Here is a 24,100-nt window from a genome sequence, read left to right as displayed (position 1 = left end):
TATTATTTTATTTCAGCCAAAATAGTTCTGTTGTTTATGAGAAGGAGGCAAGTAGAAAATAATTGTTTAGCCCTGTAGGGAGTAGGACTGAGTCCAGGACAGATTGGAAGGAACAGAAAAGATGTCATGCTTGGGGCATAATTGGCACAAGAGTTGGTGTCCACTAGAGCACATTCCCTCAAGAGCCCAGAATGGAACCCAAGATTCCTGCATATCACCATTCCTCCCCTGTCAGCAAATATCTGTGCAACCCACTGGCAAAATGTCCCATAACCCTTTAGTGCTGGTCCACACAGAGCACAACAACCTAGTATTGCCACTAGGACAAGTGGCACGTCTGTGCTGTGTGTATAAAAGTTCCAAACTTGCTGAGGACCCATGTGGCTGTCAATATGATGTCACGTGATGGAATTTCTATTTGATTTTCAGTTTTAGTTTTTTTAAAACCTAGGAACTTGAACACAAAAAATCTATGCTAAAAGAAAATTATTAAATAAAGCACAAGCAAAAGTCAGGATACGTGAGAATTAAGGTTGCCTGTTCAATCCTAACTTGGACCCCTTGTGCATGTGCATTATGATACAATTCTTGATTACATGATCGCATACTATTTTTTCCCCACAGGATCTAGCCTCATTCAGTGCACAGAATGGACGTGCTCTGCAGATGAATCAGGGCTACATAGTGAAGGAGGTTGTCTGTAGGACCCTTGTCTCATTTGTTGCAGACATTGGAAGGTGTGTGGTGAATGAAGCAGGAGACTGCACAAAGAGAAAGGACGGTCTTGTGGTTAAGGCAGCTGAATGCTGTCCTGGAGAACTGAATTCTATCCCTTTTTCTGCCACAGAGTTCCAATGTGATGCTGGGCATGTCATTTCAACCAGACTTCTCAGGGGAGGTCACTAGTTATGTATTCCTCTTTTTTGGGTGCTTGACTTGATACTCTGGGGTCTGATTTTCAAAAGTGCTGAGCACTGTCAGGTACAACTGAAGTCAATGGGAGCTATGCTTTGAACATATAAAATGCTATATAATGTTAAGTACTCTGAAAAATCAGCTCCCTAAGTATGTCAGATTTGGCACTCAAAATTAATGGATACTTCTGACCCTAATTTTTTTGTGCCTCAGTTCCCCAATTGTAAAGTGGGGTTAACACCACCCCCTGCAACTTGTTAATGTTTGTGAAGCACTCAGATGCTGTGGTGAAGAGCACCAAAGAAAAGCCCATGAGGAAATTAATAATGGTGTCCTCAGAGCAGAGTTTGAATAGTGTGCAGTAAATAAGGCATGGGCCCACACACGGAACAGTGAGGGGAATAAATTGCTCATTCAGTGAGCAATGTCCACCTTGGGCACTGAATGAGACAGTGATCCTATGGGAAAAATAGTTATGTGAACATGTAATTAAAGAATGTATCATGATGCATACACACAAGCGGGCTGAATTAAGGTTGCACAGGCAGCCTTAATTTTGGCATTTCCTAACTTTCGAATGCTTGACTTTGCCACCTTAATTTTTTTTAATACAGGGGTTTTTTGTGTGCAATTTATATTTGACTTTTTCCACAAACACACTTTTGTATTATTGTGTCATTTTATTTTACTTTCATCACTCTTTATTTTAATTTTTCTTCTACTGCCTCTGATAGTATTTATAGAACCAGACCCTGATGCTGCAATTGGATTCCTACAGGTAGACCCTTGACTTCAAGGAGGCTGCATACAGGCACAAGGGGTGACTGTGTGGATCCAACTGCAGGACTGGGGCCTGAGGTGATGTGTGTGGGGGGGGATGCGGGGTCATATGCCACCCCTATTCCAGATTTGTGGCCTGGCTTGTACTGAGCATGCTCACATGGACTGAGCATGCTCAGTAACACTGTTGAAGCCAGTTGCCTTCACTCCGCCCCTTCCCCTCCCATACACATACACTATCGGAAGGTCCAAGTCGTCTCTGCCTCAGACTGTAATTTCCATGTGGCACAGGCTGCCTCCTTTTATGACTGTTAATTGGCATGCACGCTTCGGCTCTGATCCTATACATGCTTACACATAAGCTTAACTTTCTGCATGAGCTCAGTGTGACGACTTGCATGCATTCAGTTGAGCATGTGTGTGGATGGTTGTAAGATTGGGGATTTTTGGTGCTATGGAAATAATTATCATCGTCATTTTGTTTTTTCTCAGCCTCAAATTCTCCATTTTGAAGAGAGAATAATAATTTCCTACTGCTTGTGCTAATTCTTACAAAATTCTGAGTCTCTGTTTGTAAAGCACATCATAGCTGTCTAGTGGTAGAGAAATGCAAATTGTCAGTAATTATTATTAATGTCATTACTCTCAGAAATGATCCTCATCATTTTTACTTCATGAAAGTAACAAACTGTGAGGTCTGGGATTTTGTTTTTTAAATTACTTTAAAGCCAGTATAGCTATTACTTTCTATCACCACCCAAGTATGTCTGTAATTAAGGATTTCTCAGCAAGCTATGCTGTCATAAAACTATATATTCTGAGCAAGGCCAGAAGAAGATCAGGAACATCGTTTTTTTAAAAAGTGAATTGGGGAAAGATGCTCCCCACAATTTGTTTTGCTGTGTTCCATCCTTTTCTATACTGTGACGCACAATTGACAACAAAGTAAAGTTCTGGGATTCCCCTTTCCATCTAGTCATAAAGAAAGGGAAGGTTGTTCTGACCCCCGGAAACCTGTTTGAAACCTTCAAATTGAGAACCCATCTTCTATGGAACCAGAAACTTTTAAAATGACATTTTTAGCCTTCTCCAATATGGAGACAGTGTACACCGATGCATAGCTGCCTTGTTATAGGTGAGGTGAAAATATTTTAACAACAATACTAATGAGGTGCATTTACTTTTATTGGAGCTGTACACAACTTTCATTAAAAAAAACCAAATCACATGGAACTCACTTGGGGTTTGAGCCAAAACCCATTAAAGTCAATGGGAGTGGGATCAAGCCCTGGCTTTGGGGTTACCATCATTGTGTCTTCCATGCTGCTCCCTATGTCTGGAATGTATTCTCCAAACTAAAATCTAAGGTTACCACCCCGCCCTTCTTAAAACATACTTCTGCAGAGATGCTCACGATAAACTGCTCAGTGATAATGGTTAGGAAGGTGTCCTGCATGGAACACTGATTTAATTAAATATCTTGTTTTATTGATATCCTAACAAAACGAAACCAGCTTTGTCCTCCTTTCCGCAAGCCCTCTGTTTGTTACTCACTTTTTGTATCTTCTTTCAAACAGGCCCCAATTCTGAAATCAGATCCCCACAAGCGAACTGGCATGGAGTTCCACTGAAATGCAAATGGTTCCATCCGCACAAGTGGCATTACAAGATTGGGCTGTTAGGGTAAAACTCCTTAGGGTTACACTGTAGTTATCCTGTGTGCATGGAAAGCTTAGTTTAAACAAACTGTGCCAAATATCTCCCTGTTGTTTGGGGCATTCAAAAAATAAATATATATTTGTACTTAATATGTGTTAAATATTTTCAAATTGCATTTTTAAATCAGTTTTGTACACCAAAACTCTGTCCCCAGACACACAATAGCAGCAGTAAAGGTGTGAACTGCTTCCCCATTCGCTTCAACGAGGTGTAAACTTCAAAGCCTAGGTGGGACCATTTAAACTGTAATATTATTGAGCACAGCAGTCTAACAAAACTCAACTGAACATTTTAACTCCTTCACAGCTGTTCCATTGCATAGCGTCTTCCTGGCCTTGCACTTCCTCTATTCACATGTGAATTTTGATGATATTTCACTTTTTTTTTAACACTGACGTGTGTTTTGGGGCTTAGGCAAGCTGAGTGGCACATTAAAATACCATCTGTTCTTTAGTTATATAGATAGATAGATTAGATAGACGTTTTCCTTGGATTTTTTGTGTAGCCACCAAGCACTTCGGTTCATCTAATATCAACTATCAAAGTACCAAGTATACAACAAAGGAGAGTGATTCCCAGGCATATCTGGCAGGTTGCTTAGCAGGTAAAATAGTGTTTTTTCACTTTCCCATTTAATCCAGCATAGGCTCTATCATTACCCACCCAACTCCCTTAACAGGATGTTTCTGCTACAGTGGCTGCACAGGAAGAAGAGAGAGGAACTCCTATCTCTTTATGTATTTTAATATTTTGGCCCCTGTTGCATATTTGTGCACTGGTTTTCACTGAGCTGTACACAATGACACCAAGGACTTTTTCCCTGGGTGGTTAGTTAATTTAGAATCCAGCAACTTGAGTGAGTAGGAATTCCTTCCAACATTCAATGCCTTGTACGGCACAACACCCATGGCCGGAATGCTGACAGCAGGGATCGAAACAGGGAAAGTATGGGTCTGTAGCTCAAAGTACCTTGGTGCAAAGGCTATAACAGACTCCTAAACCTTTCTATACAGGCCCAGCCCCTAGATGGGGACAGAGTGCACACTGTGTAAATGTAGTTTACACTTGCATTTGTCAAGAATGAATTTCATCTGCCATCAAATGCTGCCCATTCAACTCGCTTGATTAGGCTCCTTGCTGTCTTCTCTAGTTTTCACTATCCCATCTTGGTAATCTTCCCCACAATCCACATGTTGGTCCTGTGTGGTCATGGTGGAGAGAAGGAACTGGTTATATTTTGCGGATCAGAGGGATTCATTCTCAGCCAGCTCGACTTGTTAGAAATTTCAACGTTCTCTAATGTTGGGACAGAGCTGGCTGCTAAGACAATAGAATTTAAAAGCCTTGACACTTTTATGCATCAAAAAGTTATTTGTTAGTCTTTTTTATATAATATACCCCCACAAATAACTATTCCCCACTATTTTTGCACTGGATGATGTGATCTTATATAACATGCAGTCTGTCATATAAAGCACTTCTCCCACCATTGTAATAACATAGGGCATCTGACGAAGTGGGTATGCACCCACAAAAGCTTATGCTCCAATACATTTGTTAGTCTATAAGGTTCCACAGGACTCTTCATTGCTTTTTACAGCTCCAGACTAACACGGCTACCCCTCTGATACTGTAATAACATAGTATATCAGCTTCTGCTGTGAAATGCACCAACTCTTTAACTAGAGTGACCAGAGAGCAAGTGTGAAAAATTGGGATGGGGGTGGGGCGTAACAGGCACCTATATGAGATAAAGTCCCAAATATCAGGACTGTCCCTATAAAATCGAGATATCTGGTCACCCTATCTTTAACAGTTAACTGTGCACAGCAACACTCACAGCAGTTGAAGGCAGGAAGTGCAGAAGATCATCAAATTCTCTTGAAACTAAGTTCTTATATAAGGGCTCATCACTACTTGTACCTATCTATTAATGTAGGCAATCGGTGCAGTATCATGGAAGTAGAACATACATAATATTTCTTGGAAATATCACAAGAAGTCTGGCAAATCTACAATGCTATGCAAAAAAAGGGCCAATACTTTGTGATGTCACTCACACATGAAACACACACACCCTGTTCAGTTTCCCAAAAGTTTCACCACTTGAATTTCAGTTGCTGCAGTTTTTCACCAGCCCTGGCTACAATGCATTACAGGGAATGTTTGAGGATTTTTTGGCTAGCAATCTAAACAGAGCTATATACACCAGCAGAATGAAGCCACAGGGCTGAGATCTTTAATGTACGGCAATAGAGAGTGTCTGTATAATAATTCTGTGCAACTCCCATGAATGGGAAGATAATATACAATGGGGGTTAGGAGTCTATTATTATTATTTTATTATTTCAGACAAATGTGCCTTAACAATCCAATATAAATACTTGTTTCCCATGTTGTCATGAATTGTACTTTTCCACTGCATGCTAACAACTCTCAAATTCCATCTGATCCTCAAGCACAGGCAATGAAACTATGCTGTGCAAAGAGGAAAATAAATCTTGGCATTTCACTGTAACTTCAGCCTTTAAACCCCCTCTTTTTTTCCTCCCTTGCCAAATTTTCTATTAGTATCCTGTTCAAATAATACACTTCCCTTTTGTGGAAAGAGAGACAGAGGATTCCTTGCTGGTTCTTGATTAAGAACGTTTAAGAAACCGGGAAGGAAGAGACTCTTTGAAACTGGATCTACTGTAGGACGGAAGCCAACACACAAGACATGGTGTCTTTTAGAAAAGGCCACACACAGTGCCACTACAGTCATATGACTTTTCTGTCACATCCTGAAGCCATTTCCAGCTCGTGCGCGAGTTTGTACTCATTTAGAAGAGGATGGGATATATTGGGAACACACACATGGAAACACTTTCAGGGAATCAGTTTCCATGAAATCCATAATGAGCCAAGTAGCTTCAGATGTGGCGGCATGCCTCAGATTAGCCAAAAAAAAAAAAAAGACAAATCCACCCTTTCAGCCCTTATTTCAGTTTCAGAAAAAAAATTAAAAACCACTAATGACTTATGGCTACCAAAACATGAAGCCACAAAAAGAAAAGAAAAAAAAAGGGAAAACCTTGCCCTCCTCAATATTGCTTTTTTACTGATGTTCTTATCAATCAGAAGGAACTATTTCTGTCATGGCATTGGTTTGCAGGGGCTTAATTAGCTCTTTCTGAAGTGTTGCTAAAAATGCTCTGGAGGTGAGGGGTGGGTGAGGGGTGTGTACGGGGTCAGGAGGCAGCCTCTGGTTTGATAACATGTGTGGTCAATTAAGATAGTTTTCAAAATTGTAGTTAAATGATAAATGGTTGGTTAAGTAAATCTCTCCAGAAAAGGTGCATTCAGATGGAACAGCCTTATGTTTTCCTTTGGCCCATATTGGTTGTAACTGGATCATACAGAAATCTGGATTTATGAGCTGGCAGGTGCGATGTGCTCCAGTGTCAGGAGACGTAAAGTTCAGGAGCAGACCTGAGCCTGCCTTGCTGAAAGCTACATGTGATGATGGATGGAGGAGTAGTTCTGGATCTAGCTTAGGAATGAGCCACTTATTATGGACCCCAAACAGTGAGATGGAGGCTGCACTGCAGTTCAACCAAGAGCATAGTAAGGATTAGGCAGCAGAATTACCAGTGGAAGGACAGCGCAGCAACCCACATCCCAATCTGAGTGTTAAGTCAAATAATTGGATGGCTGAGGATGTAGGGAACATGGGGGATTCATTCACTGACTGAAATGGGGCATTTAAAACAGGAACAGAAGAGATGTTGAGGGCATCTTTTGTTAAAGCTACTTTACATTTTTTTCACTAGCAAATATGATCGGAATTTGGCAGTAGCCCTTAACTTGGATCAGATCATGCCACCTTTACTCTCCCTGAGTAGTAACTTATTCCACACACAGTCCCTGTGTTTTCAGTAAGACTACTTGTGAAACAAAGGATCACCCAACATAAGAGTGAGAGAATCAAGCTCTGGGTAGCCAGGCTGGAGCTTGCTTAGATCTCCAAAAGTTAAATTGAAAAATGAAATCCCAATGAATTTTAAAGCTTGTTTCTACTGCTGCTGCAGCTAAGACAGCCTGGAAACTCTGAAGGAGTCTCACACTCCATTAATACAATGCTCTTCTCAACTTCCGCCTCTAAAACAAGACCTGAGATTTGTTTTTCAGACTGTTCTTTCCGCTAGAGCTCGGCACAGTAAACTAACTCAAAACTTCTGCATCAAGGAAAAGGTCTCTCTTAAAGTTTTGTTTGGCTTTGCTTTCAAAGAGCTGTCTGTATATTTTAGAATATGTAGAATTTTCCTTTGATTTAAACCCCCCTTTTAACAATGGACAAGAGATGATTTCTCTGCTGAGTGATTTAAACAAAAACAAACATATTTTGGTTACTGAGGGCCTTGTTCTTAAAGTGTTTTGGGGTTTTTTTCAGGGATAAATCAAACCCTACAAATTGTTATGCTTTTGGCAAAAACGTAAACTCCCAATTCAGTACAAGTTTCTCCTTATTCTAGCTAAACAGTATAGTACAAAGAGGTAGAAAAAGTACCTCCTTGTTCCATGCATATATAAAAGGACTTCATGTCTAATGTAAACAAATAAAAACATACTGTTCTAGTACTGAAATAATCTTTGTCTCTTAAACATGCATTTTCAACCTCCATCTCTTTCCATTTCCAATGCCTTTGTTTTATTACCCCCTCCCCGCCCCCCCACGTACAAAGTTCTCTGTCTCCTGAATGTAAACAGACACACCTAATTCTGTACTAAGGTGCCTGAAAGCAACTCCTTGGTTTCACAGAAAGAACTATGTGGAAGACAACAAGACTGAAGCTGTAGAAGCTGAGTGGGAAGTTTAACATGTAGATTGCTTGTGAATTTCATGGAAAACAATATGATTCTCTTAGGTCAGGCCATCTTGTGCAGGGCAAAATACACAGCTGTAGCTCAAACAATGGAAAGAAAACTCTCCTGGCAAAGCAAAGGGACCCAAGTTAATTTTTTCCCCATTACCTTGATGATGGTGAGCATAAAGTGATTTTCCTAAGTGATGCCCAAACCATCTTGTTATTGGCAGCAGGCTTTGGGTAAAATTTTCAAAAGTGCCTAAGTGACTTAGGAACCTCCATTTTCAAAATGGTCTTAGACACTTAGGCCCAGATCCTCAAAGGTATTTAAGCACCTAACTCCTAATGGGAGCTTAAATTATCTTTGAGGATCTGGGTCTTAGGAGCCTATGTCCCACTGTCATTCAATGAGACTTTTGTCTTGTCTACACACAAAAGTTGTACCGCTTTAACTACATCAGTACAGTTAATTTTATTGATATCAATCTAATTAAAGCAATACAACTTCCACATGTGTGGATGCAATTATAGCAGTATAAATGGGTTTATTATGATATAGATTATTTCAGTATGGGAAGGGAAAGAACCCATACCAGTATAAAGCACCTTTATGTCAGTATAAGCGTGTCTATACGAGGGATCGTACCCATATAACTAAATTGGTAAAAAGTCACATCCTCAACCAACATTCAAAAGTGCATGTGGACCAAGGCTATAGGCTCCAAAGTGCCTAAGTCACTTCTGAAAATGTTACCCCGTGTCTATATTCAAAGCTGCCCTCGTGCAATGAAAGGTGTGATTGTTCAACCAATTTAGTTAAACCAATGCAAATCCATGAACAGACATTCTTCATTTGACGCAAACCTGAACTCTATTCCTTGCTGAATTCAGCTAAACCACTATAAGCCAAATTTAAATTGGATGAAGCGCATCCGTGCAGTTTTGCACCAGTTAAATGAGATCAGTTTTTAAACTGATTTGAAGTTTTCACCAGTTTCAACACTGAATACAGAGAAAGCCTCAAAATAGTTTTTTCTGCTCTACAGGGCAGGGCTGCCCGGGGAGGGGGGCAAGTGGGGCAATTTGCCCCAGGCCCCACAGGGGCCCCCATGAGAATATAGTATTATATAGTATTGCAACTTTTTTTTATGGAAGGGGCCCCCGAAATTGCTTTGCCCCAGGCCCCCTGAATCCTCTGGGCAGCCTGCCACAAGGGAGCCTTTGCATTTGGCTTTTATCCTCCCAGGGGTCAATGATGAGGCAGAAGGGGACTGGGTTTTTAGCCTGCATAGTACTTAGTTACTACAGCACTACTGGGCTGAATCATTATTCTCTAAGAAAACATTAGCTGAATTGGCCCGATGTCAAGAGGCCTTGGGATGTCTCCTTCCCAGGCCAGTTGGAGATGGGGAGTGTCATGGAAATATTGTTCAGGATGACTGCAAGTGAGGAGAGACGGAGGTTTTGAAAGCATCCTCTTCTCATCCACTCGCTGCAGTTCCTTACAGAGGGGGAATGCAACACAGTCCTTACAGCAGAGTTATTTTCTGGCTCTAGCACTGACCTGCTGTGTGACATTCAGCCAATCACTTATTTCTCTGCCTATGTTTTGCCACCTGTCACATGGCATTCTAGTATGTTACCTGCCTGAATAGGCTTAATTAACTAATGTTTGTGAAATGCTTTGAGATCTTCTCATGGAAAGTGCTAGAAGTAGAAAGACCAGAGGCAAAACCAAGCCAATAATATCTTAGAAAAGTTCTTCTGCAGATTAAGTTGAACAAAATGTGGGAAACAGAGAGCATGGGAAAACTCTGCTTAAGATAAACTTTCACGTTCAGTTACAATATATAAAGAACATTTTAGATGTGAAAGGTAACAGTGATCAATCCATATTATCTTCCGTTGCCTTCAACTGCTCTCAGAGAGAGAGCTAAAGCGGTCTTAAACCAAACTTCTCCAGTTCATATGCACAACAGAAAGGGGCTAAGAAATTCAGAAGTTGGCCACGAGCAGCCCTAAAGTGCTGAGTTTCTAAAGTTGCGTAACTTAGATCGATCCTCTCCACCCAGGGTAGACCAGGACTTAGATTTGACATTCATGGTTTCCAGATTTTTTTTAAACTACAGCATTCCAGTATGGCTTCTTCCTCCTAACCCCACATAATTACTGATACATTTAAACTTGACCTCCATCTTAACAAAGCTTTTGTCTGGGAAATGACTTTGTTTTGAGGCAAGGCTTTGTTTTAAATAAGTACACTTCATTGGCTTCTTGATCTAGTGTATGTACCTATTGGCTTGGCAGCTCTGTGCTGGCTGGCCAGGGTTGCCACCTTTCAGCTAGACAAAAGCCAAAGGGAATTCTATCACTAGTACTACTCAACCCTTCCACTTAAGCCCCTTTCACTCTGTCTTGAGTTTTGCCTGTTGGGTTGAGGGTCGTCCTAGATGCACCGAAGGCAGCAGAGCTATAATACAGGGCAGGACGTTTGCTGTCTCAGTGCAGTGCTACTTTCTGCTCTGTCAAGCTGCATCAAATATTAATGCTACTGAGCTAGGTGGAGATTTTCAAAGCTGACGAAGGAATTCAGATACACATCTTCGCTAAACTAGCCCCTTGTTCTTTAAATTTTCAAAGAGATGTACAGATATAAATAAATTAATTCACGGAGCCTCCTTGTGACATAGGTTAGGGTTGTTATTCCAATTTCACACATCAAGAAGGCAGGGAAGGTGAGTTGGGGTGGAGAGGAGGAGGAGGAAATGGTTTAATGTTAGTGGGTTAAGTACGGTCTACAACTGGAAGTCAGACTCCTGAGTTCTGATACTATTTGCCACTGATGCACTGGGTGGCCTTGGGCAAATCACTTGGGTCATTGTTTTCAAACCTGGGTGCCATGAATGGGAAAATGAAAATCAGACCACCTATTTAGGTGCCTATACATCAATTATACATACTTGACTGTCATCTCCCACACTTTCAGATTTTGGCCTTAATCTCTCCAAGCTGAAGTGCTGCTAATGGCAGATGAGATAAACCTACCTGACAGGAAGGAAAGAGGGTTTGAGGCAGAATTAATGTTTGTACAGTACTCAGCTGAAAATTACCACCTAAGTATAAAAACTATCATTAAGGACATGCATTATGGCAGTGGATCTGGAATAGAACCTGGAAGATCCTGGCTCCCAGTCCTCTGCTCACTCCACTAGATTGTGCTGTTATCACCCTGTAAGGTCTAGCAGATATGGCAGTTCTAGTGGGGTTCCCCAACTGCATCACACACAGTGACTTGACCTCAGTTCTGGAGACACTAAGGTCTCGCCATCTTAAGAAACTCACATTTGAGCTGCAAAATATAGTCTTTTCCACAGCAGGGTACCACAGATGTTTCAGAGAATAGAGTGAGTTTTCTATATAGGAACGTGCGTACTATGGAAGTCATGGGGGCCACTCCCGTTTGCCCAGCTGAAAATGATCTTTGTGCACAAAGAAACATCTCAATACACCAGTTGTTCTGCCACATAAAAACAGCTGAGGGTAGCAGTGCACAGGGTGATACCACATCTGAATTATGAGAGAAAGGATGTTCTGGAAGTAAAGGCTCCGGCCCTTGACTCAGAAGGTCTGGATTCAATACCCTGTTCTGTCACAGACTCCTTGTGTGACTTTGGCCTCTCGGCACTTCAGTGCCCCATCTGTAGAACTGGGAGGCTGATAATTCTGCTACTTCCTGTGTTTATTTAGATTGTAACGCCTAGCAAAATGCAGCCTGATTTCAGTCAAAATCTCTAGGTGTTACTGTAATATGAATATATTTTAACAATAATGAAGCAGGATACATGGAGAAAGCTGCCACTGTACACCTGAACCACCCCGTATAACATCATGAATCAAGAGGAAAGAGAAGTGTTGGTCAATCAGCCTGCTAAGTTAATGCCCCCCTGAATTTTGCTTAGAAGACTCCCATACTGAGTAGCCCATTTCTCCATCGCCTCAAACATAAACTACTGTACTTGTCTTCTTTCCAGGCCCTTCATGGCTCACCCTCCTCCTCCTTATTGTCTCTTTTCACTACTGAAATGTTGACTCCCACCTACAGTCGGCCTATGTCATAGAATCATAGAATATCAGGGTTAGATGGGACCTTAGGAGGTCATCTAGTCCAACCCCTTGCTCAAAGCAGGACCAGTCCCCAGCTTCCAATGTCACCAGCTTCCATTGTCTACTTGTTACATTTTTCAAACAAGCACTCTGTTCTTTCTCCCATGCTTCCACTCACTTTTGGGAAGATGTACACACCCACAGAGCTCTGTCACTGTGCTCCTTCAAACTCTCCTTTGTCAGGACACCTGAAAAAATTTGATGATGTGTAGGCTGCTGGCGGGCTGCTTATCATGCTGATTGATACTGTCTCACAGTTTCCTTGTGTTCCCCCATCTGTCTGTTTGTATCCATCTTTGTATGCAGTGTTATTGTAGCCGTGGTGGTCTCAGAACATTAGAGAGAAAAGCGAGGTGAAGCAATAACTTTTATTGGACCAACTTTCGTTGGAGAGAGAGACAAGCTTTCGAGCTTACCAAGAGCTCTTCTTCAGCTCTGGGAAACTTACTCAGAGTGTCATAGCTAAACAATCTATTCCACTTTGTATTGAGCTGTGACACTCTGAGTAAGTTTCCCAGAGCTGAAGATGAGCTCTGTGTCAGCTCTAAAGCTTGTCTCTCAAACAGAAATTGGTCCAACAAGATATTACCTCACCCACCGTGTATCCATCTTGTCCTGCATTTATATTGTAAGCTCTCTGGGGCAGAGCCTTCACCTGTGACCTCTTCCCGCCCCGCTCATGTTTGTACAGCACCAAGCACAATGGGTCCTTGTCTGTGATGTGGCTCCTAGGTGCTACCACAATACAAATAATAAGCGGCGACAATATGGCAATGGTAGGTGGCTGGATGACAATTCCAAAGATGGCTTAGCAGCTACTCTCAAACGTAATCATTGCTTTGATCGTTAGCCCCATGTCTCTAGTAAGGCAGACCAGTGTGTGTACCTCCACAGCTGCTCCAGGAAGTGTACTCTGTTCTGGGAAAGCCTTTGTCAAGAAAAACAAAATGCAACTTGGAACTTGCAAATGCAAAGCTATAACCAACATCCGCTCTTGGAAGCCCTCTGCTTCCACAACTGAGAAGGGCAGCATGTGCCAGAACTTCATCAGGCATGGAATTAAAATAGCCCTGGGCTGGGCCATGTGTTTCGCAGTGCATCATGCTATCATCTCCCAAGAGTCTCCTAGGTCCCATATGCTACCTTTTCCTGGGGACATTGCTGGGGCTGATGTTGCTCTGCTTTCGGAACAACATAGGCACTTGGCCTCGCAGCAGGAATTCACATGAGGTGGTTTCCCTCCACCCACACCCTTCACAACATTCTGCCACCCCAGGTCCAGATGTTAAGAGGTGTTTTTTGGATTAAACACAATGCTTGTTCGGCAGGTGATGCCATAAAGCAGAGGTGCCCAGGCGTTGGAGAGTGATATCCCAGCTAACCCATCAATGACATACAGTGCAAATGTGGCGTCATTAACTTCCCAGACGGTGACCACTTTCATTAGCCCTTGCCAACTGAGAGAGACACATTGTTGGTGCAGATGATGATATTGACATTCCATGTTGCACCTCCTCCAGTAACAAGCATGTGATGCCAATTGGCAAAGACAAGCAAGAGAAGGACCTTCCACATAACTCCCTCTTAAATACTGTGCGCTGTTTAAACACAGGTGTTAGTCCACTGACTTCAGCATAAATACTCCTGAGAGGAGAATCAGCTTCTGATGGGCCCTTTACAGCCAGAGCCAATATGCTGTACAGAAAGCAGGAATATTTCATGTATGCCACAGTCCAATTTGGACATTAAAGTGGGAGCTCCACATCTATAGCCACCACAGTGCGAAGGATCAGACTGTGCTTCCTCTTCCTAGTCTCAAAGATGTTGTTGACTCTCTGCCTCAGTTTGGCTATCCCTCAGTTCATCCCCTCACCCATCCATCTCATCACTGGCATATCTAAGCATTGCATTCCCCCTCCCCGTCATCCTCAGTAATGGCTGCCATTTCAGCATCGTCAATCTCAGTACCTGACAAAGCATCCTACACTCTGCAATTGGCAACAGCGTCCGCATGTCCTGCAGGGATCTGGACTCCAGCCTTCAGCCCTGATGTGGGGCTCCCTGATTTCTGCTTGGTCCCAGTTGAGCTTGATCAATTAAAGAAAGTTTTGAGCAATCCTACCATGAGGCTTGCAGATGAAAGTGCCTGCCTGGAAGGTGGACAATGCTGATGAAGTAAAGCACTCTGCAACCGCCTCCTCTGTGTGCAGCTACAGCTCCTTGAAAACACTGCAGAAATGGTTTGGTGCAAATGATGTCTCTGCTTCTGAAGAAGAAATTCTTTGTGTGGCAGGGGCATTACCTACTGCCCAGTGAGCAAGGGGTTAAGTTCAGCTCTGCTGCCTCTCCCCCTGGCACCAATGGCTGTACGCGTGGTATACAAAGGGAAGATGCTTTGGAGAGGCTGGGCTCTAAACTCAAAGGCTGTAGGAGTGGATTGAACCCCAACAGCAGTATGCTTCAATAGCGAGGGTCCGTAGTGCTGAATATCCATGGCCACGTTGTCTGGCTTTATGCCAGGTGTTTAAAAGCTCCATGGGATTATTACTGACCTGATACACCCTAGTTAATCATGTATGATCACATCCAATCTTCAGGGCTTGATGTGCAGGGACTTCATCTCCAAAGGCAGGTTATATGACCAAAAAGGGACAACCAGCAGTGACCAGTGATAACTTCTCAAGGCCAGTTCTCAACAATACATCCCTATTACTGATAAAAATCAAACCACCTTATACCCAGTAGTCACCGCTGGCAATGTATATGAAATGCTTCCAGCCTCTTTATGTCTTGTTTAAGCAATGTCTATGTTTCAGAGCCATGTAAGAGTGTTGGAAGTACACAGGTTTGATAAATCTGTACTTTTGTACATAATTTCACCTTCTTTTTGCTCCAGATCCTAAGCAGATCCTTCATGGCTGAGGCTGCTAAACCAATTCTTCTTAGGATGCCTGGTTGGCTGCACCCATCTGATGACAATTTACTGCCTCAATAGATGAAATCATCCTCTATTTCCACAGTTTGTTTGGCAGCGCAGATGTCTTGTATCACAATGTTTGTGCTGACACTGTGACTTTTCTTTTTGCCCAAGCAATCCCAAGCTAGAGAATTCTTTTCTTTTTGCTTACTCATGATGTCCCCTTGCCCTGAATTTTGAAGACCTTGCTGACTGTGACTGTTTTTCAAAGGGAATGGCCAAACATAGTGCAAAAAGTGCAGGAGAACGTCTGTGCCTCTGTCCAGGAATAATATTCCTCCACCTCAGTCTGATGCAACAAGACAGGTCTAATATCAGTGAAACAAATAAGTTTCCCTTTATAAAAGTGAGTGATATTTAGGTCAGGACAAGTATAAAAACATAACCATTCCCACAGGAATTTCAGAAGGTAATTACTATATTAGCTTAACGCCTGCAAGACATGGGCTAGGACTGGGTGAAAATGTTTTTCAGTGGAGTTTTTCAGATGGACAAGAAATATAGCCTCTTAACTGGTAAATCAGCTGAAAATAATTCCTGTTGAGCTGACCTTCCTGATCTCATCAGATAGGCATAGCCAGTTAGAGACAGGGAAATGGCATGTGACTTCCACCGTGTGATGCATCCCAATGGAATACAGCTCAAACTTGAATTATACTTTGAACAGCAGCTTGAAAAAAATCTGCAAGCAGCCAAGTAGAGAAAAATAATTTCCCCAAAAGCTCCAGTGGAAAGTTTGCATACACCCCCAAAACAGTTCTGATGAAACACTGGGATGGTGTGAGATAAAGTGGGGCTGAATCCAGGTACTGAGGTCTGTGTAGAATGGTTTTGCACAGCACTGCTCTGGCCTTTTGGCAAATTAAATTGTTGAATTTGGCTCTCTAGTCCAATTTTAACCCTAATCTTAATTTTTTCGATAGCTTCTGTTATATCCCTAAGACCCACTGCAGAAACTGGTTCTTTTACACACCTCTCTCCTGTGTCTCAGTCTCTGCAGAAATAAACATAAAGGTTCCAAATATTAAACTGGTCTCAACTGCAATTTGCTCCCTAGAATCCATTGCCGCTAAAAGCCCTCACTGTTCAAAAATGCTAATAATTTTGCATTTAGTACTTACTAGAATGTCTGCAGAATTTAAAAACTCTGCACCCACTGTAGAGTGGATCTAGTCACAAGTGACCAGCAAAAGGCCATCACCTGCTTTTATCTTCCTCCTGACTCTTCCTTTTGTGTCAGCCCTAAAACCTATCTTATTAGGCATGGAGGGTCTCCCTTTTTCTGTGTAAAACACTTCTCTCCTATTACTCTTGCTCTTTAAAATGGAGTTTGGGGTATTCTCCTCCATCTGTACCCTCCAATTTCCTCTCTGACGAGGTTCTGTCCTTTTTTTCTGCCAGAGGAAGTGTGAATCATTGTCTCAGCTCTTATCTTCCATTTCTATCACAAATATCAGTCATTCTTTTTAATCTCTCAGCCAACACCTTTCCAGTTCTGCTTTTCAGCTGAAAGGTTTTACACTGAATCAGGGGGTGAGAGAGTGTCTAGTCTCTATGGTTCTTCACTTGCCTCATCTATAAAATGGGGATAAAAAATACTAGCCCACCCATCTCAGAAGGGTGTAGGGATGGTTTGTTAGGCTCCAATTCTGCAACCTTCATAAAAGGTCACATTTTGCACGGGTGTCAATGAGTAAAATTGCACTGAAAATCAATGGAGTTGTACCAGTTTACATCAAGAGAGGATTTGATTTATTGAGTTGGCATTACTGCATGTGAGTCAGGGTTGCAGAGTTGTGCCCTTTAGAGTGTAACGCTTTTGGAGACAAGAGTGTTGTCTTCAGCGTATTCTTACAAAGTGCTGTCTGCCTCTCCTGTGGTGCTGAGCACCCTCTTGGTTCTGCTAAATTTAATGGAAGGAAGTGTCACTTAGCCCTGGTCTACACTGGGGGGGGATCGATCTAAGATACGCAACTTCAGCTACGAGAATAGTGTAGCTGAACTCAACGTATCTTAGATCAATTTACTTCCCATCTTCATGGCGTGGGATCAACGGCCGCGGTTCCCCCGTCGACTCCGCTTCCGCCTCTCGCCCGCTGGAGTTCTGGAGTCGACAGGGAGCAGGTTCAGGGATCGATTTATTGCGTCTAGAGGAGACGCGATAAATCGATCCCCAATAGATTGATCGCCGATCTGGCAGGTAGTGTGGACATACCTTAAGTGTAACTCAGTTTTGCACAGGATCAGGCCTACAGTGTCAATCACTAGGAGGTCACAGACATGGACATATGCCTATATACAAAAGCTAAGAGGGCCCAATCCTAGAGCCATCGCATGAGTAGTTCATTGACCTTAGTGATAATACTCTCATAACTAAGGGTTGCAGGATAAGGTCCTTTACATTTCTGGCCTCTGGCTGCTCTATTGTCCTTACAAGTAGTTACCATTCTAGTTACAAAAGCCAGTAGAGGCTGGTAAGAATAATCATCACAAAAATGTTCAGACTATGAGACCTTATTCCGGTTTAAGTTCATATAATTTTAATTAGCTCTTCAGAAAAGGCCTGGCACTTATGGAAAATATCCTTAATTAATATCAGATGCTAAATTAGTAATCAAAAAATGAATATCATTTGGTCTCAAGCTGAAACTAAAGTATGTTTTGGCATCATTATTAACTGTTAGCAGCAAGTTCTGGAAACAGATGCAAATCTAGATACACTTCCTAAATAGAAAACACATTGCAAAAAAACTCAGATAAAAATATATCTCTACATACCCATATATTTGAGTGTGCTATTTCCTGTCTGTATCAGCAACAAATTCATTCCACTTCAAGTTCCACTTGTTTCTTTCTTTTCTGTTGTTTACAAATCCCATACTTCTGCAATAAGAACTCTTTCCCTTTGCCCCAATTTATCCTGTTTATTTCCTTTCTCAACAGTAATTTAAAATACATTAAATGGGGTTTTAGTAAGGACAAGGATTGGGTCCTTCAATTCAATTGGGTTCTGAAAATCAGGACATTTATTTCAATGTCTAAATACGGATGTAGTTGCCTAATTTTAGGCCACCCACATTTGAAAAATTTGGCCTATATCCTAAAGGCAGGGATCATGCAACCCAGCTTCTGGACAATAGCTCCAATGAGAGATTCCACGGTAGAGAGAAGCTCCTATTGAAATTCTACATGCCAGTGCCAAGGGGCTATAATGCCTAGGTGGGATTAAATGGGCAGGAAGCTAAAAATGGACAAATTGTGGTTTGCAAAATAAATAGTGCCATTTAAAAAAAAAATACGATGAGTCACAGGTTTAGGTACAAACTGCAAATGACAGAGTTGTTTCTGAACAGCACAAATTTATCTTGATTTTTAGTAAAGCTTTTGAGTCCCATGTGACAGTCTCATAAGCAAACTAGGAAATGTGGTCTAGAAAAAATTATTATAAGATGTGTCCGCAACTAGTTGATAATTAGTCTTTGAGTACAATCGTTCATTGGTTTGCTGTTAAACTGGGAGGCATATCTAGTGGGATCCTGCTGGGGTTAGTCCTGAGTCTGGTACTAGTCAATATTTTCATTTATGTCTTATATAATGGAGTGGAGAACATGCTTATAAAATTTGCAGACGACGCCAAGTTGGGATGGCTTGAAAGCTCTTTGAAGGATAGGATTAGAATTCAAAATGAGTGACAAATTGCAGAATTGCTTTGAATTCAATAAGATGAAATTCAATAAAGACAAATGCAAATATTTCATTTAGGAAGGAAAAAGCAAATGCACAACTACAAAATGGGGAATAACTGGCTAGGTGGTTGTACTGTTGAAAACAATCTCAGGGTTATAGTGGATCACAAACTGAATATGAGTCTACAATGTGATGCAGCTGCAAAAAAAGGCTATTAACATTCTGGGGTGTATTAACAGGAGTGTCATTTTTAAGACATGGGGGGTAACTGTCCCCCTCTACTCATCACTGGTGAGGCCTCAGCAGGAGTACTGCATCCAATTCTGGGCACCACACTTTAGGAAAGATGTTGACAAACTGGAGAGATTGCAGAGGAGAGCAACAAAAAATGACCAACAGTTTAGAAAACCTGACCTATGAGGAAATATTTAAAAAACTGGGCATCTCTCTCTTGAGAAAAGAAGACTCTGGGGGCAGCGGGAGGTGGGGCTCTAATAACAGTATTCAAAAATGTTAAGGGTTGCTATAAAGAGGACAGTGATCAATTGTTCTCCATGTCCGCTGAAGGTACGAGAAGAAGCAATGGGCTTAATCTGCAGCAAGGAAGATGTAGGTTAGACATTAAAAAAAACTTTCTAACTGCAAGGCTAGTTAAGCTCTGGAATAAGCTTCCAAGCTAGGTTGTAGAATTCCTGCCACTGGATGTTAAGAACAGCTTAGACAAACACCTTTCAGGGATGATCTTGGTTCACTGGGTCCTGCCACAGAGCAGGGGGTTGGACCTGATGACTTCTTGAGATCCCAGCCCGATATTTCTACCCTTCTATGGTTCTACTTATAGAATCCCTTGAGCTTTCACTTGCTCTTGAGCCTCAGCTTTCATTTAAAAAAAAAGAGTAAGGCCAGGTCTACACTAAAGAGCTAAGTGGACCCAGCTATGTTGCTCGGGGGTATGAAAAAGCCATATAGTTAGTAACGACTAACCGAACCTTACCCCTGATGTACCTTAGAGAGGGACAAGAAAGTGAGGTAGCCAAGGAAGAACCGGCAGAAGGCAGTGACAGAGGAGATTGAATGTGCTGGTGTTACCTAGAAAGACATACCACAACTAGCAAGTAACCATCATTAGTGGAGGAACTAATCTGCCCAGTGGTACAGCAGGAACTAAGGTCTAAGTTCTGAAATGGGCTTAAAATGGGACATACATTTTTTTTTTCTTTACAGGCAGGTGACCCTTCAATGCAAAATTTCAGCATCAGTTTTTATGCCCGTTCTCAGTAGTTTTTGTCTGACTTCTGTTCATACATTTTTAATAAGGACTGTGTGAAACTGGGCTCTAGCTAAAATTTGTCCCTGCTTTTTGTCAGGTATCTTTTAAGAGAAACAGTATCAACCTTTCCAAAAATTGGCAGATAGGAGAATCTTGAGTGGATTTTGTAAAATAGGTAGTTTTTAAAAGAAATACACAGGTTTTAAGAGTCTTTTCACCTCTGTTTTTTAAAAAATGAAATTTTATCTGTCAGCAGAGGGTGAGGCATAAAATCTCAGAGAAATTCAAAATAGATGCCATTTCCCATCATTCTCTAGGTCCGGAGACTGAGGCCACACATCAAACTGCTACAGTTTACAATGCTAAGAGGGATAGTGTGGTGAAGCCGGGAAGGCTGAGCAGTAGTCTGGTGTGTTGTAGGGGATATGTTGGTAAAAAGGGGTGCTGGAAGGCTAGCATCCCCCAGCAGACAGAGTTAAGTTTATGATCTGTGAGGTATGGTAGCTGTGGTAGTGGCAGGGTGAAGCGGCGGATGGGTGTGCCTGTGGTTTGTACTGTTAGTTGGCTTATTTACTTCCTTGCTTTTGTGTCAGGTACCGTAAATGTTTCATGACTAAGTTCTTGTGTATTAATCTTACTACTCTGTTAACATTTATTGGCCAAAGCCTTCAATTGCTGAAGGCCTTGATTCTAAAAGTCCTCGTGTGGTCTGCAGGATGGTACTTGGGCAGTTAGCCTGAGTCGCTGTCTGCACCACTGCGGCCACATTGCTACTTTTAGACATTAGCTCCAGCAGAGTGAGCATGTGTATGTCTACTTGTGCTGCGAATTACACCAGCTGTTGGGTAGACATACCCTTCAAATGTGTTGACTGGCTTGTGGTACCCAACACCTTCTCACCAAGCTTAAATATCGGTCTAGACCATGCTATGTAGCATGTGAGGCCTGAATCTGAAGTATTACCATTTGTCTTCCCATTTGTTAATAAGCAATAGGCATTCATTAAAATAACCTTGTATATTTCTAGCAAAGGTGATAATCAGTTCTCTGCCATTATACTGAGAAACAATTATTTTTCTCTTCGAGGCCTTGTAATGCTTTGGTTCTAAATAAAGTAATTCCTCCCTCATGCCGGAGGGTGCCTGAAGTTTTTTCGTGCTCCCAGGAATGTAATTTTTCTTCTAAAAAGTCTGGTTCTACTCTGAAAAATGACTCTGTAAAAACGGATCAAATGGATGAGGATCCAGTTTTCTCAATTTACAAGTGATACGTTGGTTGTTGTAACTGCCAGACCAGCAAACTCGAGCTAGATTCTTTCCTTCTGATATCCCTTCATCAGTAATGAAGTGCAGTCCAGTTTTTGTGGTCAGCTACACCTGTGCATCCCCACTGCATTCAGTGGTGTTGCACAAGTGTTTCTATCTGTCTATATTAGTGCTGAGGGCCAAACCATTATATTTGAGCACTGTGCAATCATTAGTGATTTTTACACCCCCATCTCATTGTGCCCCATTTTACAGATGGCAAAATGAGGCACAGACTAGATTAACTGACCTGCCCAAGGTAATACAGGGAATTTGTGGCTGGGACAGGAATTGAGGCCAATTCTCTTGAATCCCAGTCCAGTGCTCTATCCACCAAACCATCTTTTCTTATCTCACCCTTCTGTGTGGTTGGACAAGTGTGATTGAGGCCCCAAGGTTGGGACTTAGTTAACAATGGGGTTGACAATGTGTGAGAAGGATTAGACTCAAACTCCCCTCTCAGAGCTGTGTTGGTTCCGCTGGGCTGAGGAGTAAAAAATAGTACAACTTATTTTGTTCGCAAAAGCCAGCAAATAGAAGCTGGAATACACACAAGGAAATCACACCTCTTGGGTAAGAAGGTGGCAATTTTTGTAGTCACAAAACCACACTTTAACATTCCAGTCCACACATTATAAACAATACGGGCCAGATCCAGCCCTCACCCGTTTGCCACAGTGCAGTGGAATTCGCTGCGCTGTAGGGGCATGCAAGTAGGGTGCCAGAGTTTTCAAATGGTGCTACAATATGTCTCCTTGTTGTTTGAGAGTCAGACCTAGTCCTCAACCTAAGAAAGCCACTGGCAGTCAGTGAGTTAACACGCAGTATTGCGGACAGTCTCAGATATTTGTGGCAGATCAAAATCCTCTTTGGTAGATTCAGAACTAAGTGACAAAGCCAGCTTCCTATGTTTGGAAAAGACAAAAACAGAGAGAGAGAGGTTGTTCACCAAAAGGTGAAGGCCAGGAGAAGTGGGGACAGCTTGCTGTGGAATAAAATAGAAAAGTACTGCACATGGCCTTATGATGTACATAGTTAGGTCTTTTAGCCATTATACGTGCGTGCGTCCCACATGCTAGGCACTCACGTTTGAATACACACAGGCAAGTAACTTACACTGATGTGGCAGTCCCGATCTGGGCCTTTCCCTGTAAGTATTGCTGGGGGCAAAGTAGCAAAAATAACTGCTTTGACCACACAGGGCTGTGCAGACCATCAGGAGACCCAAACTAAAGAGGAAATCAATCTAAAGCCAAACACGTCACTTCTTCAAAATAAAGTTAATTTTGTTTTTAAACTAAATGAGCATCACAAGGAAAGGCCAGAAGAGCCTGTCGGGCTTTGCCAGAACTGTTGACCCATATGGAAATGCGGCATTCTCTGAAAACCCAGAGAGCACTAGGGCCAGAGAGATCTTTGCTGCTATTTGTTTGAGAAACAAAGCTTCCCCATTCCAAGATGAAAGAAATAAAGGAGTCTCAACTAATCAAATCCTACATGCCTGTTGGCTGACATTCAGTTTGTCCATGATGCAGCTCAGTGAAGTGAGTAGTGTTTACAGTGCTCTGAGCTTTGTAGAAGGGAGAAAAAAAGATAGAAAGAAACTCACCTAGCTGCAAGTCAAACAGGTGTATGGAGCTAGAATCTGAGACTGTAACAGTGTCTTACAAACATGGAAAAATAGAATAAGACCAATTCTTCATGCTTTACTAATGAATTGTAAAGGTTTTCTTTATATTACACATGCTTTTGGCAGATACCTCACCAATATTTCCACACCTGTCTGTTTAGAATTTTAATTTTCCGGCTAAGACACAGTTCCCCAGAATAACAAAATATACAAGGCGATTTTCTGCTGTTCCATGTTGTATGTTATAATGGGGCAACTGGCTTACTTTACACAACTGAATTTACCTTTGTGACCACTTGAACTACATGGCTGTATGCATATTTGTTTGATAATAAGTGTCAGTTCTGTCTAGTGCATGTGCCTAAAAAGATTTCCTCTCTCCTTCATCATTCCAAAGCACAATCTGTCCAGTATTCCCAGGACTGCTCTGTACCCTGAAGTGACTCAACCAGTTTCTGACAGAGATCTTAATTACACATTAAATAAGGGAATTGGCTATCTTGAGCTACTGAATTGAAATAAGCAAGAGTGAGCCTTAAAACTAAATATTAAAGAAACAGATGCCCTTGCCGGTAAGCCAAATCTAATTTAGGAGATATAAGTAAAAAAAATTAAAATATCAAAAATACAGAGAAATTATCCTAGTTGCTTCACAACAGATGGCCCCCTGTTGAAAACAGTGTGACTCAGTAGTTGAATCAGACAGTTAAAGATAACCTGACCTAAAATGGGCCTTCAGACACTCAAACTACATGCTCAGAATAACATGGTAGCACTTTAATTTGTGGATCAAAACCTTAAAAAAAA

General features: G+C 41.8%; 1 protein-coding gene across 2 annotated transcripts in view; it reads right to left on the bottom strand.

Moving 5' to 3' along the window:
* Nucleotides 1–24,100, bottom strand: part of RUNX2 (RUNX family transcription factor 2) — a 110,648-nt gene that overhangs the window by 11,054 nt on the left and 75,494 nt on the right. The window lies entirely within an intron of this gene.

Source organism: Chelonoidis abingdonii, chromosome 3 (assembly GCF_003597395.2).
Source record: "Chelonoidis abingdonii isolate Lonesome George chromosome 3, CheloAbing_2.0, whole genome shotgun sequence".
Taxonomy (NCBI): Eukaryota; Metazoa; Chordata; order Testudines; family Testudinidae; genus Chelonoidis; species Chelonoidis abingdonii.
The sequence above is the reverse complement of the archived record's forward strand: the minus strand, read 5'-3'. Positions and strand labels throughout refer to the sequence as shown.